Genomic DNA, 18,410 nt, shown 5'->3' on the forward strand with positions numbered 1-18,410 from the left:
GTTAAATTCTGGTATAATGTCATTTGCTGTGCTGTACTTAAAATATTAGTAATAGGATAATCCTCCTGTTGGACGGCCTGCTTTTATTAGCCGATACGTTGCCAAAATATGCGTGTGTTGTTGTGAATTGGTAAATGGTTCCTATTTTAGGAGAGGAGCTTTCTGATGGCCTGAGTTCAGTATGTTCTGTAATCTCAGACCGTTTCTGATCTGTGTTTAATAGCATGTGACATAAAAGACAGGAACCGTCTGAACCCCGAGCAGCCTGGGAATGCTTCGAGTTTAACCCTGCCAAAGTGGGGATTCGGGGGGTGGGTGCAGTCACTAATTGCAATGCACACCATGGTCTCCTGGACCTTTGGGACCTACCTTTTCTTTTGCAAGCTTTGTCCTTCCTCCTCTCATCTCCGTGCAGGCTGCTCTCAGACTATCCCAGCTCTACTGAAAGGGCCTGCCTCCCTCGCGTGTACTGATCCAAATGGAAGAAAGTTTCCCACATGCATAATTCACTGTATGCTATTTTAATGCACAGTGGGAATCCCAGAATACTTTCCAGAATTGGATAGTGCCGTTGCAAACATTAATAATGTTTGGTATAAGAAAGAAATTAACAGCTGGGGGCACGAAAGAAAATGTTATGTTTTCATTAGATATGTAATGAAAGAGAGAGATCCCTGGAGACTGCTCCCGACGGCAGGGGCTGCGAGGTGGACCGAAGCTCTGCGCTGGGGAGGGAAGCACAGGCGGTGTCCATGAGGCCCGCTGAAGCAGGGGTAGTCTCATTATCAAGGATCTTGGTTTCCTCTGATTTAAAAAAAAAATCCTCAATTTTCGGCTTAAAGAAGTAACCCAAAATCCACGTTTTTCCATCAAAATGAAACGCCACGAAAATGTGTGCGCGCGCATATTTGTGGTGTTTCATTTTGATCATGGAAAAAGCTTGACTTTAATCTGAAAATTGGGGGGGGTGTTAACAGAGAAAATCAGGACCCCTGTTCATTCATGATACCTCATGGTCCTGTCTGCATTTCACATCGGGGTCTCCGAACACGGCAGTTGTCCATCTACCCTCACCGCTCCCTTGAGAGAGGGGGAGAGGGCTAGGTAAGGTGGATGTTTAAATGAGTTGTTCATGTTTATGTGATTAGCCGGTGGCAGAAAGACTAGCACTCGGGGTCCCCGGCTTTGGTTTCTGCAGCTGCACATCATATTCCTCTTCTCCTGTCCTTAAGTCTGGACCTGAAAGTGACTGAAGCTGGGGAGCACGTCTGAGCGCACGTGCGAAATATGGGCATGGCTCGTCCTGGGATGGTTGCGCATGGTGGAGCGGGGAAGAGCGGGAGCTTGGGGAGGTCCCGGCATGGGGCGGGTAACAATGAAGGTGAGGACAAGTGACACCTTGAAAGGTGATGTCGGTAGAGGTGGAGTTTAGGTATCAGCAGATGTGGGCTGCATTGGAAAGGTGCAGATAGCTGGAGAGTTTGTAGTTTAGGGTGGTGCAAAATTGTGGGCAGTGGTAATAAAGAGAGAGCCTGGGTGAATCTGAAGTCATTCTTGTCATCCAAGAAAAGTGTTTCTGTTTTGGAGGCCTTTAGCTGAACAAGGTCAGACAAAACCAAGCCAGGCGGAGAGGGCAGACGGGGGACCTCGTTACACCTGTCCAGGGAGGGACGTAATCATGCGTGCTGTGGAGACGAGTTTTGGTGCCTGGCCTGGGATGACCAGACAGGGGAAGGCGGATGGAAAATAGGCTTTAGTTTCATAGTTCATAGTTTCTAGGGTCGGAAGGGACCTGAGCAGATCATCTAGTCCGACCCCCTGCCATGGCAGGAAGAGCACTGGGGTCAAATGACCCCAGTAAGGTGGTCATCCAACCTCCTCTTAAAAACCCCCAGGGTGGGAGCCTGCACCACCTCACTTGGAAGCTGGTTCCAGACCCTAGCCGCCCTGACCGTGAAGTAGCGCCTCCTGATGTCCAACTTAAACCTTCCCTCCGCCAGCTTGTGACCATTGTTCCTGGTCACTCCTTGCGGCGCTCGGGGGAACAGGGACTCCCCCAGCGCCTGCTGATCCCCCCTAACCAGTTTATAACAGGCCACAAGATCCCCCCTCAGCCTTCTCTTTTGAAGGCTGAACAGGTTCAGGTCCCGCAACCTTTCCTCATAGGACCTACCCTGCTGTCCCTTGATCATACGAGTGGCCCTCCTCTGGACCCTCTCGATGCTGTCCACATCCCTCTTAAAGTGCGGCGCCCAGAACTGGACGCAGTACTCCAGCTGCGGCCTGACCAGTGCCGCATAGAGGGGGAGGATCACCTCCTTGGACCTGCTCGAGATGCATCTGTGGATGCACGACAAGGTGCAGTTGGCCTTCCTAGCCGCCTCCCCACATTGCCGACTCATGTTCATCTTGGAGTCAATAATGACTCCCAGATCCTTTTCCACCTCCGTGCTGACAAGAGGGGAGTTCCCCAGCCTGTATGTATGGTGCCGATTGTTCCTCCCCAGGTGCAGCACCTTACTCTTGTCTGTGTTAAACCCCATCCTGTTCTCCTCTGCCCATCCTTGTAACCTGTCTAGGTCCAACTGTAGCCTGTTGCTCCCCTCTATTGTGCCCACATCCCCCCACATCTTAGTGTCATCAGCAAACTTGAACAGGGTGCTTTGCACCCCCTCGTCCAAATCACTGATGAAGATATTGAACCGTGCAGGCCCAAGGACCGAGCCCTGTAGCAAGGTATTTGTCTTTGTATCGTAACATGTTCAGATGAAAATGTTAGCGCTCTCCTGTGACTGAATGGATGACGAGCTGGCTAATGGGCAGGCCTGAAAAATGACTTTTGGGGGGATTGTCACCAGGGTGGGAGTTTCTGGCAGCGTTCACAGGGTTAGGCACTAGCCTGATATTGCTTAACACTTGTGTCGGTGCTCTTGAAGTAAATGTACGGCTGCTGCTGATAAAATTTGTGATGGCACATTTCGGCAGCTTGGGAAATAATGTGGCATGGCAGAGCAGTCATTCAGGGTGACCTTGGTCGCTTGGTAAGCAGGGGCCTGTTGAAGAAACGTGCCTAGATCCATGCCCTTTCATTAAAGCACAAGCAGCGCAGGCCAGCCCTGCAGCACGGGGATTGGAGCCATCGTGGAGGAGCAACTCGACGCCATCTCAATGCTAGACCCCAAAAGGCCACCCGGATCCCTGGAGCAGGAGGAGGAGTTCACAGGAGTGTCCTACCCCGGCGTAGGGTATCGGTGAGGCCAAGACTGGATTACTGTGTCCACTTCCGGTGTCCGCGTTTTAAAAAGGCAAAGTTCTTTGGGTAGATGCGAGATGTTTTATTAGACCGACTAAATAATTGGAAAAAGTTCTTTGCAAGATTTCGGGCACAAGCCAGCAATGCCCATTTTAAAAAGGATGTTGAAATATGGGAGAAGGTATAAAAATGCTCCAAGGGTTGGAGAAGATGCAAGTTAATGGGACTCGAGGAGCTCAGCGTGGTCTGTTCAGCGTCTCAGAAAGACGCTGCCAGGGGAGCTGGCTGCAGGGTGAGCGCAGCCTCGTGGACAGAGAAGTCCAGGTACAAAAGGGTCGGTCATTTAGTGGGGGAGAGCAGAGCAGGAGCCAATGGCTGGCAGCTGAAGCCAGACCAACTGGAAAGTAGGAGCAGTCTTCTCACAGTGAGAATACCCATTGGATCAAACGCTGAAGTGAAGTGGAGGGTCCGTCATTCCCGGCTGCCTTCACAAAAGGCTTTAAAAAAAACAACTGGGGGGCCACAGGATTGGAGGGAAAGTTCCTTCATGGATCGGGAACAGGCTACAAGATAGGAAGCAAGGGTCGGGCTAGATGGTTACTTTTTGGGATGGAGGAAGGTCAAGAACGGGGGACCTGCGGAGGCCCAGTTTTGTTGAACATTTTCGTCCGTGACCTAGAGATGGGCACAGTGAAATCTCCACGTGTGCAGAGGATACTAAGTTGTCCCGAGTCCGATCCCAAGCCGATGGAGAGGAGCGTGCAGAAAACAGCAGATGAACTTCAGTGTTGACAAGTGCAAGATAATGGATCTGGGGAGAAATAACCTCAACTCTGTGTACACCAGGTTGGCTCCTGGACTAGCTCTTACGGCTCGAGAAGGAGACCTTGGAGTCGCTGCAGATTGTTTTCTAAAAACACCAGCTTGGTGCACAGCAGTGACCAAAAAAGCCATGAGTGTGGTGGGCATCATGCCGGGAACAGAAAATACGGCGAACGCCACTGTGACATGATACAAGACCACGAGGTGCCACATCCCGAGCGCTGCATGCCGGTCTGGTCTCCGTGTCTTGGAAAGGATGTGGGAGAACTAGAATACGTCTAGAGAGGAGCGGTAGAGACGGTCAAGGTCTGGAGCAGCTACCCTGCCAGGAGAGGCTGCCAAGACTATGGCCTGGCACAGCTGCTGGCCCCCGGAGCTGGGGCTGGTCTCTCCGGGGGCGAAGGTGCAGGAATGCAGCCGTTTGGCTTGGACGTCATCTGTTTCTCCACCTCCTCGGGCTGCCTGTGTGGGGTGAGGCCAGCGCGGGATGCTGCTGGTGGCAGTGCTGGCGCGTGCACCTCAGCCTAATGTGGTTCCCTGTCCCCATCCACATTGCTCCCGCACTTCCTCATTCAGTTCCCTGCTCATCCGGCCCAGCGAGCTCTCCTCGATGGAGAGGAGCAAACGGCACGAGGCAGCTTGGTCCAACCTAGTGGGCACTGGACCCGGTGTCTGCCTACCTGCTTTTGCCTCCTTTGACCAACTCTCTGTGTTCAGGATGGGGCTGGGGAACCTGGCAGACAGGGGCCAGTTTGGTTCACGCTTCCCCACAGCAATTCTCACTCCCCAGCTCCCTGGAGCATTGGTCCTTGTGTAACCCGGGCAGTACTCCAAGAGGTACCCCCTCTCCAACTGAAGGGATCAAAGCAGGTGCACAAGCACTGTGGGAGGTGTAGGGACTCTCCTTCCCTATAGAACAGTCAGACCACCAATGGGGACTTAACCATATACCTTTTAATACTGGGAACATAACAGGCATAAATCAGAGGGGATAGTGGACACTATAATGCCCCAAGGGGCAGGATTCAACAAAGGTTAGACACTTACAATCACTGACAAAAAACAGGGTTAACAAAATGTAAAACACAGATGGCAGAACAAACAATACAGATTGGTGAAATATAAAAAGGCACAAAGTGCAAAATGACAAGGAAATATAGGGCCTTGGTACCTGGAGGGGGAGAACACAATGGCCCCTTTCCACTACTTGTTAGCTCACTCACCCCAAGTCACCTCTGCTGGGACTTGAACCCAGGTGTCCCATATGGTAGGCAGGGACACTGCCACACAGTCACCACTGGGGGCACTGCTCCAGCCTGCGAGGGGTCTTGACCTTCCCGGAGCCTGGCCTCAGGTCGAGCTGCCTGGCCTCTGATTGGAGGAGCTGGAAGCAGAGTTGGTACCCCTCGGGTCACTGCTCAGATCCTTGCTGGAGCAGGGAGCCTCTCCTGCCAGCCGCACGCCGCGCTGCTGAGGGTCCCACTGTTGCCTGCAGGTCCTGCTCTTTCAGGCTCTTCCGGGGCATGGCTCCTGTCCCGCTGGCCCAGCTCTTGCCAGCTCTGTGAAGCTCCTTCCTTGTTGTCCCTCCCTGAGTCAGCTGTGCTGCCCCTTTTATCCCCCTCCAGGTGACCCAAGGGGCCAATCAGGGGACACGGGGGGGTGAGTCTCTGGGGCCTGATTGGTGCGGAAAGGGAATCCCAAGTCCTCCAATCATCTTTTGCCCCTTCAAAAGCCCTGGGCCAGGTCACTGCCAGCCGGCCCATCACATTTGCAACCAAAGCAAAACCACTTCCCTGCATGGCCTGTTGATAGATGCTCGTAGCGGCAGGCTCCTCGCCTCTCTCCTGAGAGCCGGTCCGTCGCGCTGCTGGGAGCTCCTCTCCTGCCTTCGCTGCTTCCTCCAGGAGCTGGAGCAGCTTGGCTGCCCCGGTGCATTGCTCGTGCTCGCAAAGGCTAATTCTTTTATCCCCTGAGCTCCCGGGATATTCCCTTTTCTTCTTCTGGAAAATGCATTTGTCTCTGGCATTAGTCCCCATCTGCACACTCCCCTAGGGAATTGAATTGCAAGGTGAAGGAAACCATGTAGGGTGCTTGTCATGTCACAGCCCTGTCTGAGAGCAGGGCCCCGGTGTTGCAGCCCCTGCCTTGAAAAGTCTCTCGTTCGTCTCTCTCTTATTTAGCTTCTCCTGCATTTTTTCTGCATTCTGCAAATTCTCCTGCATTCCACGTGTCTCGTAGGCTCATGCCTCCTTTTATCTCTCTATCCATCTCCCCCGGTATAGACAGGAGAAATGCGAAGGCCATATAATCTGGAGAAAGCATGGACTGGGTTGTTAGACATTTTCCAAACATTACACTTCATGGAAATATTTTCTGTACGATGCAGAAAAGAAACAGCTGTCTCCCAGTCCCTCCTGCGCAGGCTCTCGGCTCTGCTCTCCGCACTTGCAGCCCGATCCATTGGGCAAGTGACCAATGGCCACCTTCAGCCGGCTGTATTTATAACGTGCCAGGCAGCGGGGAAGTCGGTGGTGTTTATACGCGAGTCAGATCTATGTGGTGTGAGAAACGCAGCGTTACAAGTGTACGGCCGGGAATGTTTCCAGTCGGGAGCAGGCTCGTCCCTTGGAAATTCACTGCCCATCGCAGGCCTCTCCTTCTCGTCGAACTTGGGAGGTTTCCCACCTTCTTCGGTGAGCCGGGTGCGACTCATTTGCTCGCCCTCTCCTGTCTCGGGGCCAGGCTTTGAGAGGCCTGTCCACCCCGACGGGCTGGGACGGTCTCATTGGGGGCAATCCTGGCCTTGTGGCAAAGATCAGGCGTAGTCTGGGATGGAGGACGCTTGCTTACAGCATCGGGGGCATCCGAACCCCAAGACCTCTGGGCGTGAGCCTGCACGTCGGATGCCTGCCAGTGGATGCGCGAGTATCTGAAGCCCCAAGGCGATGGGTCTGAGATGGAGGATGCTCGCCGGTTGAAGCGCCACACGTGTTGTTTGGAGCGATTGAGTTCTGCCTGCTCAGCCGACATGGCTTTCGGGACAACTGAGTTCTGCTCAATTGATAGGATTTGGAATTGATTTGGCTAATTTGACCTGGACTACAAGATATATAAATAATTTTTTAAAAATCCTGCCTGGGGCAGGGGGTTGGGCTGGATGTGATCTGCTGGAGGCCCTGTTTTCCTATGATCCCACATTGTCCCTGTAGCCCAACTGGGAGAGATCAGACCCCTCAGCACTGGATGCGATGGCCGCGTGTGCAAACCCCGGCACGTTCGGAGCTAAACATCCACGGCCAGCTGCGCACAGAGGGAGGCAGTGACCTGCGCTAGTCTGAAATGAGGGCCAAGGCAGGGCAGGTGTGGACTGACTCTTGGTTTGAGTGGCTGAGGCTTGGGCACTGTATTGTAGGAGTGGGGATCCCTGATCCGGCCCCCTGAGGAGCGTCCCAGCTGCGTAACATCCGTGGCAGGGCCGCGGCGTGGCCGCAGGGCAGTGGGACACATGCACAAGTGACCGTGGATGTCGTGCTGATGGTCTCTGTGTTGTGGCTTCAGCGCTCGGGTGCTGTGCGTGGGAACGTTCCCTTCAAGGACGGAGGCGGCAGATGCCACATGTGTTCGAGCCAGAGGGCAGTGCGTGAGAGTCCCTGTGTAAGCCCCAGCCCGTGCGAGCCTCCAAAGGTCAGACTTGATGCAATAACCTGATCTTTCCAGGCAGCCGCCCCATTTTCCAAGCGGTGAGGTCAGCACTCGCGGGGACCAGCTGCCTTGGGGCGTTGCTAACAAGTCGCAGAGGGCTCAGCCTCCACCTGCCGGGCGCCCGCGTGCGTCCCCGCTCCCTTCTCGAGGGAGCAGCTGTTCCCTCTCACGCGGCCGCCCCAGAGGCGACGGCTCCGGGGGGTCCGGCTCCAGCCCCCTTGGCACAGCCTCCCTGCGAGCGGCTTGGCCTGGGCTGGCTCCTGCTGGGGCTGGCTTGGGGTCTCGGGGCAGGGAACGGGGGCTGTCTCTCCCCCTGAGAAGCCCCAGCTTTTCCAGTCCTAACTGAGCCGCGGCTGTCAAACGAGAGCCGTAGCTGGTCTCGGGCAGGGGGCGAGACTCCTGGGCTGCCTGCGAACGTCACTCCTGTCCCACTGCACCGCGCCAGTGCAGGGCGTCGCAACGAATGCCCGTTGCTGGGCCGTCGTCTGCAGGGGCGCTCGGGGCAGCCGCGGTGCCGGCTTTCCTCCTGCCTCGGTGGCACCGGCAGAAGAGCCGAGGGAAGAGGGCACGGCGGGGCAGGACGGTGTGGTGGAGGGAGGATGGCCACCCGGCACCGGGCAGAGAGCCTCTCCCCAGTGGACCCACTCCAGCCACTGCCCTCTTGGCTTCGGCCTCTGTTCGCCTGTTCCCCGCAGAGGTCTCTCGAAGGCTGAGTGCCTGGGGCAGAGAGGGCACCGCATGGGCACCTTGGCTCCCGGAGGGACGCGTCTCCCTCGCATCGTGCTGGGCAGGAGGAGTGGGCCCCGTTTTACCCCCACTGCTTCCACACCCGCCGGCCTTGGGCTTTTCCAGCTCCGACTCACGAGTGGGGTCCCCAGACGCGAGACTGGCTTATGCCAGGAGATTAAAAAAAATAACCAGCGTCAGGTTCTTTTTATGTGCCCAGAACAGGCCGAGCCTTTCCATCACCCTTGTTCTATGGTTTCAAGCTTTTGTAGCAGCGCTACACGCTGACAACTTCTTTTTATTAAGCAGGTCCCCCCGAGGCGCTCGAGCAGCCTGGTGCCTGCAGCCGGGGAGATGCCAGAATGGCAAACTCGTGGTGAAATAGTGTTCGCATGCTCAGCTGAGCTCTGATCTGCTCGCTCGCTTCCCGCCCGGCTGGGCCGTTGCACCGTGCGTCTCACTGCAGCGTCCACCTCTGTCCTGCAAAGCTCCTGCAAAGTGGGTTATTGACTCCCTGCTGCAGCCGCAAAACCCAGCATCAGAAAATCCCGCAACCAACGGCCCTTTTGGCATCTTGTAGTGAATACGACTCTTCTTGGGTGGGCGTGAATCAGTTCATCTGCATGTTAGCTCCGAGGCAGGAAGGCTGCTCTTGTCCGCGTCCTCCTCTGAGGATTTATCATTTGCATTGCAGCGCAATTCTGGCGTTGGCTGCAATTGTGTGCTGGATGGCATTGCTGGTACAAATGCTGTGACGAGTTTTGTATCAGGGTAAGGAAATGAAAGTTTGGTTTGATCTGAACTTCTTATTTCCCAGCTTGTCTGTCTCTGAGAGGTGTGTTATTGAAAGTGAACCAAACGGTCTGAACTGCCGCTGAAGAGAGATTGTGTGTGAACTTCCTCCACCTTTACATACATCATGGCAATTGGAGATGAAAAATGAAAGGCAAATAACACAAAGAAATATACTATCGATTTAAACCAAGTATTATCACGTTTATAATGGTGAAATAAAATAAATTGGAAAGTTTTCTCTTCATACATAACCCTCACCCCCAAAGTAATATATATATTAATTCTCTTTTGTATTCATTGCATGTTGGGTAATTCTATCAGGAAATAGGGTTTTCATCTTCTCACACAGAAAAGAATTAGTTTAATAAAAGGTCCATCCTTTCTGTCTTAACACTGAACTCAGAGATAGTTCTGCGGTCATCGTGCTGTGAGTGCATCCTCCAGCACGCTGCAGACATTTTTGTACATCTCTGCAGTTATTAATCTTTGTCATATTGTTGGAGAGAGGGTTTCTGAGAGCAAATGTTGACCAAATGCAGCAATGGCTACAGTGACTCACCCTCAAAGTCATTGCCTAGTAGAGATCGGCAACAGGACTGAATAGGGAGGCTGCAGCAAGCATCCCTCAGCATTATAGGATGCCTTCAGTAAACCAAGTCCAGCAGCCTCCGCTGGCACAGACACCTGCTGCGTCAAGAGCTTCCAAGGGCACAAAGCAAACGTAGCATTGGAATACACTGTGTGCGAGTGCCGACACAGGAAGTTTGCTTTCATTGTGCTTTTCCCCTTTCACAGATTCATAGGTTGCAAGGCTGGAAGGGACCTCAGAAGATCATCAGGTCCAGCCCCCTGCGCCTTTGTTCGAAAGGGTTTAGAAAAACCATGCAACATTGGAGACCCCTGTTAAAAATGCACACTTTTTTAATGCACGGCTCCTCAGTGCCTTCTAAATGCACGAGAAAAATAACCCTCTTCTAAAGAGTTTCCTTATTTTCTGCTTCCTGCATCGATCGACCATTCCTTGACTTTTCTCACGTTAACCTGCAGCCTGCCATGCAACCCAATTTCATCAAAGCTAGCAGCAGCTCTCAAAGTCCTGTTGTTTCGGACTTCTGATCAGATTGGGAGCTGGCACAACACCCGAGTTGTCTGAGAAATGCTGAAACCGTAGAGCCCGGCACAGAGTGCAGTGACAGACGTTTTCAGAGATGTTGGAGATCTTGGCAGGAAATCTCCCCCTGCCCCCCCATAACCCAGGGCTCGGTCCCGGTGCCAACAGGGTCCGGGGCCTCCGGGAATAAATGAGAAATTGTGAGATGAAGATGTCTCGTCCGGGTGAGGAGATGCCCTTTCAGCACATGGGGAGGTGCTAGCGATGGATGTGCTGGGCTGAGGCAGGGATGTCTCGGGGAAGGTGGACTCAGGGAGCTGTTGTCAGGGCTGGCAGCTGCCGCCTCTTTTTGAGAGGGAGCGGGGCCGGGATTTGGGGGTGCACAGAGGAAGGGAGAGTGTTTTGCTGCTATTGATGCCCTCTCTTCTCCATGAACAGCATCACTTTCCCTTCCCAGCCAGCACCGCGCCTCCAGCCCCTCCAGCCCTCCTTCACCGACAGAGCGTGCCTCTGGCCTGGTCACCATCTCCCCTCCCTCCATCAGTTTTAGGGCACCCCTTCTCTTTCTAACCCTTTCAGCATCCACTGCTCCACTGCAGGCCTCTAGCTCACCTGGAAGAGAATTGCCTTTCCAGAAGGATCCCATGGAGAAAAGCACTGCAGCCCCCCCCAATTTTAAATTTAATAGGTCTACCAGCCCTGCTTCACTGCTGGGTCTGAAACATCCCAAACCCATCGGAGTCTGCGCCTTCATTACAGATGAATCTTGCAAACTCCGAGTGTGGCCAAAGAGCGTGACCATTCTCTGATGTTCATAAATCTAATGAAATCTCAGTTCAGAAGCGGCTACAACCTGGATGAGATTATTCCCTGCAGAACGGCACTGCAAGAAAGCGTTCAGATGTCAGGAAATGACAAAGCTGAGGTAGCTTGTGCAACCTTCAGTCTGACCTCTTGTGCATCTGCAATCCAACAGCCTTCATATGGGCACTGGCTGTATTTCCCTTGGACTCCAGTCTCCTCCTGCTGTGCACACCTCCACGCATCCTGAGGAAGGTGTCGAGATTCGTGCAGGGCCCGGCTTCCTTTCTGACACAGCTTTGTGGATCAGTGTCTGCAATCATCTCCCTCTTACGCCTGGAATTCTGCTCCGCTTTAAGCACATTTGGGCACGTGCAGTGGAGTCCCAAGTCACCTGTTCCAGGGAAATTTCTGATCATCCATGTATGCGTGCATGCACCCTGCAGAAGGCATGCTGGGAGACCGTAAGTTTGACCATTTCATGGAAGCTGGGGTGCAGGCTGCAGCTACAGCGAGAGACTGGACCTGATTTTTTTTTTTTTTTTTTAAATAGTAGTTAATGGGCACGTCTACACGTGTGCATTTACTGCACAGTAACCAAAATTACTGCACCGTACAGGCATACATCTACATGTGTACACCCATACTGTGCAGCAAATATAGCGACTTTCACTGGCTTGAGTATAAATATGATACCTGCGTCATGCAGGTATCGAATTTACACCCAATGAGTTACTGTGCAGTAACACATGGAAACGCCTTACTGTGCAGTAACACTGTGCATGGACTGACTTGGCACTAACTTTAGTCCCAAGTCAGGCCACACACAGTGCTAATGCACCTTAATGCCTGCACGTGTAGACGCCGGCCTATTCCCTCTTACTGCACAGTAAATTTAAGCCGGCGTGAATGCACGTGTAGACACACCCAAAGTGTTCTCCTGTCAGAAGAGTAATCAACTGGACTTTCTGGCTGCACAGATCCCTTAGGCACTGACCAGAGGATTTAGGCATATAACTTCAGCCTCACATTTTAATATCTTGGCCAGTCTTCAGTAAGCGCACATAGCAATTCGCAAGTACATAGGCCCTGCCTCTGCTGACCTTGCTGTCTGTTGGATCCCCTCCTCCTTTCCCTTGAAGAATCCACCTGAAAGTCATTCTGAAACAGCTGTAGTTTGGGTGTGATCCTGTAACTGTCTATGCCTCACTTGAGATTCAGAAAACCTGGCTGGGTCGTTAATCAAACATTAGGGCCAAGCACCTTGGGCCCTTTACTAGGGCTCCTAGGTAGTATGCAGAACAGCAGCTCTGCTGGAAGCAGGCTTTCCTCGCCAATAAATCCAAGTTCACCAGCTCCCCTGTTCACTTACCAACAATCTTCGGTTACGTGTTCTGCAATTTATAGCAAGGGAGACCTGGAAACCTTGCAACAAGGGAGTTTTATCACATTGCAATTCATGCGCGGTTTCATAAAATGGGCTCTCCTGTGGGGAGAGAGCTAGAGGGAGCAGACCCACAGTTTCTTTGTTGAGCCCAGTTTTGAAAATCTTCAGTCCTTGGAAAAGGCTTTCATTACTGGAATACGTAGGGACTTCTACCTGTTTATGTACCAGTAACTTTTGCCAGATCATGGATGACAGGTGAGGTCCTGGAGGACTGGAGACGGGCGAATCTAGTGCCTACCTTTAGATGAGGGAGGAAGGAGGAGCCAGAGAATTTAGGCAATATGGATTTGTTAAGAACCAGTCATGCCAAGAAGAAGAAACCAGAATAGCTAATTCAGGATACAATACTCTTGGATTTAGTAAGGTTTTATGAGAGTGTCATGTAGAGCTGTATGAAAAGTCACCTGGAGCAATGTGAGTGAGAGAGAGTTACTGTAGGACGGACAGCAGGAGGTTTTGAGTGGGCTCCACGGGGGTCTGTTCTGTGCTGTTTTACCATATGTATTAATGGCTCCGGCAGAAATGGAGAGCTTCCTGCTCGGGGCCGCAGATGACACAACCCTGGGAAGGGAGGCAGACCCGCTGGAGGACAGAACTAGAATTGAAACCAGTCTTGAGAGTCAGAGACTTCGACCAGGGATGAGCACAAGTCATCACGTGTACAGGCGCCCAAGGCGGTCCATGTAGAGCACGAGCCCAAGTGCGCCATGCAGACCAAGGGCAGGTGACCGGCAGCAGCCCAGCTGAGCGGGGCTTGGGAATTTGGTGGCTCGTGAGCCCAGCGTGAGCCAGTCATCTGATACGGGCATGGGAGCAGCCAGGGCAGTTTGGGGCCGTATCCGCAGATGTCTCGCGTACAAGGTGGGAGAGGTGATCGTGCCACTGGGCTTCCATGGGGGTGCTCAGCGAGCGTGCAGCTCCAGGCTCTGCGTTTGCAGAGGGATGTAGAGAAGCAGGAATGCAGCCACGTGAGAAGCCATGAGCACAAGGCAGGTTTGAGCTAGAGACCAGGTGATTGGGGGGGTGATAACTGTCAAGTGTTTGGAAAGCTGCTATAGAGAAGGGGAGAGCAGCTGTACTCCTTTGCCACAGAGGGAAGGACACAAAGCAGCGGGTTTTAACTGTAACAAAGCAGATTTAGATTAAACCTCAGGAAAAGCTTCCTAAGCTGAAAGACCAGGAGGGCAATGGAGCGAGCTGCCCAGGGAGATTGTAGACCGTCCCTCCCTCCAGACGCTGGACGGGCATCCGTCCCAGCTGGGGCGGGTGTAATACAGCCTGCACATGTGCCAGGGCTGGACAAGATGACGCTTCTGCCCCTGCAATGCCGTGGTTCACAGGGTGTGCATTGGAGGAGAGGCTGGGTGGCTGCGCCCTCGCGTACGGTGGCTTTTGAGTCATTACTGTGAAAATGGGAGACCTGCAGCCGTCCTGCCAAGCAGCGAAGCCCGTGCTAGGTCTGGGCTAGAGACTGACCTCCTCATCCTGGGACCTTCGCCTAAAACTGTCTGAAGCTCAGGGGCGCTGGGATAACTTCTTCTTCCATTGGTCCCAGACGGGACCAAAAGAATTGGTGGCAAAGTACTGCAAGGCCACCCGTGGCTCCAGTCTGCGTGGCCATGGCATTGGCTGCTCCATCCTGTTCACGAGCCATCAGCCCACCGGCGCAGACACCTGGGGTGCCGGTAGCCAGAGAAGCATCTAAAGCTTCGAGAGCTTCTCTGAGTCGAACCACCAAAGCTTTGGAAATTCAGTTCCTCACAACCCAGACCACTGAAATGCCCCTTAAAATATGGTTTGAGGAGAGGCAAAAGATGACTCCGCTAAGTCGGGGCTCAGCGGGTTTCCAGCGGCAGGCTCTGCCAGATAAGTAGGCGCAGCACCTGGGAATTGCCCTGGGGGCAATGGACAGGGCAGGGGTGTCCCGCGCTACCCAGGTACCTGCCAGCGCTCAGCTCCGTGGTTGGGATCTCAGCCTTGGCAGCATCAGGCGTTTTCTTTTGGTTGCCTCTATAGTGGCATATTGGGTCCTGGAACAGGGGCTTCCAGCTCGTTTGGAGCAGAACGAGCCTCTGCTGTGTGACGTGCTCGGAGTAACGAGTGGACTTGGTTTAGGGGCAGTAAAGTGAGAGTTACTAAGCACGGCGCCCGTCTTGTGCTCTGCTGCTGGCCAAGGCCAGGTTGCGGTTGCTGCTGACAGCTACGCTGTGTGGAGATCAGCATCCCCTTGTTTGGAAAGGGAAGTAATGCAGCGAGCGCAGAAGACAACGGATGGGGAAGGGAGCGCATGCTGTGCGGAGCTAGCGAGCCGTTTCTGACAGCAGGACTTCCTGACCTCAGGCCGCTTATTCCCACCGGGGTAGTGCTCCTCCAAGAGAAACACAAATGCAGAAGAAGCTTTTTTATCATCTCAGAAACCAGCAGATTTCAGCGCTTCCAACGAGACCAAGGGCTGCTGTGCCAAACTGCTTCGTGACAGGTAACATCCCCGGTGAAGGATGCAATTGCTACCCTACGTAAGGAAGAAGCCAGCGTGGGGACCAGAGCTGGGACCTTTCTGGATGATGTGGGAGTTCATCCCCATCTCAGCAACCTTGCATTGCTGACAGGCAATATGTGCTGAAAACAGCTGCCATCGTGCGGACGTTTGTCATCGCCGCGTGCGCCTTTGTCACAGCGTCCCTCCCGGCTGCCCACTCCCGTTTTCTCCCCCTTTAAAGGATGGCACGGCGGAAAGGGAGTGGAGTCCTGTCTGCGCCTGTACAGACGGGCCATTTCTAGTCAAGCTGCTAGAGAAGTCGAATAGATGGAGCGGGCTCCTGTCCGAGATGCTCGCGTGGTGAGACGCATCTTGAAGTGATACGTGGCTCTTGATGACACGTCCTCAGCACTCAGTAGATTTGACCCCTTCTTTCATGTGTCATTATAGTGGATCACTTGCCCGTGCACGTGGGTCCAAATCTTACGTGGTCGGGGAAGGAGTGTGTGCTCCCTCCAGTGGGCTGGGGTATTTCCAGGGTTTAACCCGGGTTCCTATTGCTTTGGGGCGGAGAGGTTTGCAAGGGAACCATGCTCCCTTGTGCTCCCGGCTGGCTGCCATCGCAGCGTTTCAAAATCCTTGTGCGTGCCGTGTGGTACGGGTGTCGCGCAGCTCGGGGAGGCACCTCCTTTCAATATTATTAATACCCTTGTATTCTCCAAGACTCCCATCAGCACTGGCAAAGGCTGGCTTGATTAACCACAAACTTCTTCCTCTACTAACTGGGTCCCTCTGCATTAGTCTCGTGTCCAGCCCCTTGGGCTACAACTTGCTCCTTGGTGATAAATTTAAGGTTAGAAATTCCACAATGAAATCAATTTCCTTCAGCAAATTCAAACAACTCCTTCTTAGTGTTTTGATGTCATTATTTGCCATACATTTTCCTTGTCATGTTGAGTGTTCCCAGACCATCATTTCAAGGAAACTAGTTACTTGGCCCTTCATGTTGCTGCCCGTAGTCATTTCAGGCCAATGTGCTGAATTCTGCGGCTTTGCTGCATTGCAACTCAGGGGGCTCTTTGAGGATCTAAATGTCACCATTAATGACAAATTGGCTTCTTTTCTGAATAAATGCTATTTATTGCATTTTTTTTTTATTCTCATTACAGAAGGATTGCCCAACAGCCATAGGGAATTAATTTCCCAAGAGGTCCAAAGGCAGGGTTTAAAATCCCTTCCCCATAACGAGCTTTATGAGGAGGAGGGTTTTGGGTAATGGAGCAGTCTGCAGGTTGCAGAGGGCTAGAGCTTTTGATGCGAGGCCATCAGAGCGATTACTGTGTTATCACTTCCACAACCTCGTCTGCAGAGACCACGATCCCCACCTCCAAAGGAAGCACCCCCTTTCGCTACCTTCAGTGGAAACGAGGCCTCTTGGCTTTCAGCAGTCAACTGATGCCTCCAGAGAGACGTTTCCTTCAGACCCCGTCCTTCTGGGGCATTATTTACTTTATCATTTATGAGTTTCCGCGTCTGGAATCGTGCCCGGTGATCTCCGCTGAATTCCCTTCTCCGCGTCACTGACCCCTTGCCTCACTAAGGTCGACGGCCAAGTCAGGGTTTGTTTGCTTGTACTGTTTTTACAGAGTAGGTAAAGCCAGTGGGGGACTGAGAGGTGGGAAGGGTGAGGGCAAAGAGGAGAGGGGTGGTTCAGGTCACTCCTGTTTTCAGTGCAAAGTGAGTGTGCGTGCTCAAACCAGAGCGTGACGGCAGTAGGTGCACACGCTAATCGCAAGGCTCACGTGGGAAACCTCTTGGTGGTCATCAGGGTGCTGCTCGTCTCTCCTTATTCACTGGCGTTTCCAGAAGCATCCTGCAGGGATCAAGTCTAAGCTACTTTCAGCAAGGACCAGAAAGAAGAAAACCACATTTGCCAAGTCCCGCAGAGGACGGGCAGACGGAGAGTGTGATGAATAATAAATCATGGATGGGAGCAATTTCGGTTGTTCAATGAGCTGAAGGCTGTAGGCCTCGCTGGAGTCTGGATTCATATGACCGTTGATCAGCGCATACACAAGTCACACACAGGCCCTGCTAATAGTGTGGACCGAAGTCGGCCTCTCTGGGATAAAAGGAGGCATGCGATATACGGCTTGCGCTGAAGAGCTGGAAAAGTAGCTTGTTAGTTTTAGAGGAGCCTCCGAGGCCAACAGATAGCTAAGTGATAAGAGTAGTGCAGAGCCCCCAAATGATGAGCGGGGTGACCTGGCACAGGTGCCCCTCTCTGGTGGGAAGGGTGCCTAATTGGTGAGAACTGGGGAGTGGGTGATGTCCCTGAGAGATGTTTTAGTAATTAGTGCGAACCAGGATGTGTCTGCTCAAAACATGAAGTGGTTTTGGTCGTGTGTGGATCTTAGTGTCTAGGCTTGTTTGCAGACAATAAACTTGGCTGCCGTTTTGTTACTGAGAACCAAAACCTGTGCTCTTTTTCTTGCAATAATGAGCTCATTAGGGGCACAGCATCGTCACAGGTGGTATCCTGCCAGTGCCTGCACAGACCGTCCAGACTGAGGGAGCCAGACATGATCAGTAGGCACATAAGCCTGAGCAGCATGGAGGGAGCCAGGCAGCAGTGCTGGCGGGGCCCCACAGGCGCTCGTGAAAACCGTGCATTTCACACACAAAGCCCAGCGACTGGAGCCAGAGACTTCGGCACATTCGTCCAGGGCGGGGGCTCTGGACTGCAAGGCCTGAGGATGACGGGGGGTCTCGGTGGACAACCCATGACCTGAGCTCCCAAGGGAGCAGGAGCAGGGAAGCTCTCCGGTCTCCGTCGTTGGTACTAGTACAACTGCTGTAAAAATACTGCGTCCACAATTCAGTTGGAGAGGGCTCAGAGAAAATCCGTCCTTCTACCATTGTCATGAAAAAACGCACCTTAGAGTGAGAGGCCCTAAGGTTACTCAACCTATTTCCTTATCCGAGAGAAAGTAAAATGGTGGCTCTTAATCTGTGGGCACGTCTACACGAGACACTCAATGTGCAGTAGCGTAATAACACTACATAATAGCGCGTCACGGCACAAACCGTGCGGCGCCGTAGCATCACTAAAAAGGGGTTTGCCAGCACTACTGCACAGTAACTCTAGTTACTGCACATTTATTTAGTACTCCATTATACAAGTACTAAATTAAATGCACGGTAACTACTGCGCATTAATGAACGTATAGCCGCGCCCAGTTAGTACATATATGGGAAGTGGGAATTTAATAAT

General features: G+C 52.9%; 1 protein-coding gene across 1 annotated transcript in view; it reads left to right on the plus strand.

The window, feature by feature from the left end:
* Nucleotides 1-18,410, plus strand: part of HPSE2 (heparanase 2 (inactive)) — a 178,223-nt gene that overhangs the window by 45,104 nt on the left and 114,709 nt on the right. The window lies entirely within an intron of this gene.

Source organism: Gavialis gangeticus, unplaced genomic scaffold, assembly GCF_001723915.1.
Source record: "Gavialis gangeticus isolate Ggan-Ray unplaced genomic scaffold, GavGan_comp1, whole genome shotgun sequence".
Taxonomy (NCBI): Eukaryota; Metazoa; Chordata; order Crocodylia; family Gavialidae; genus Gavialis; species Gavialis gangeticus.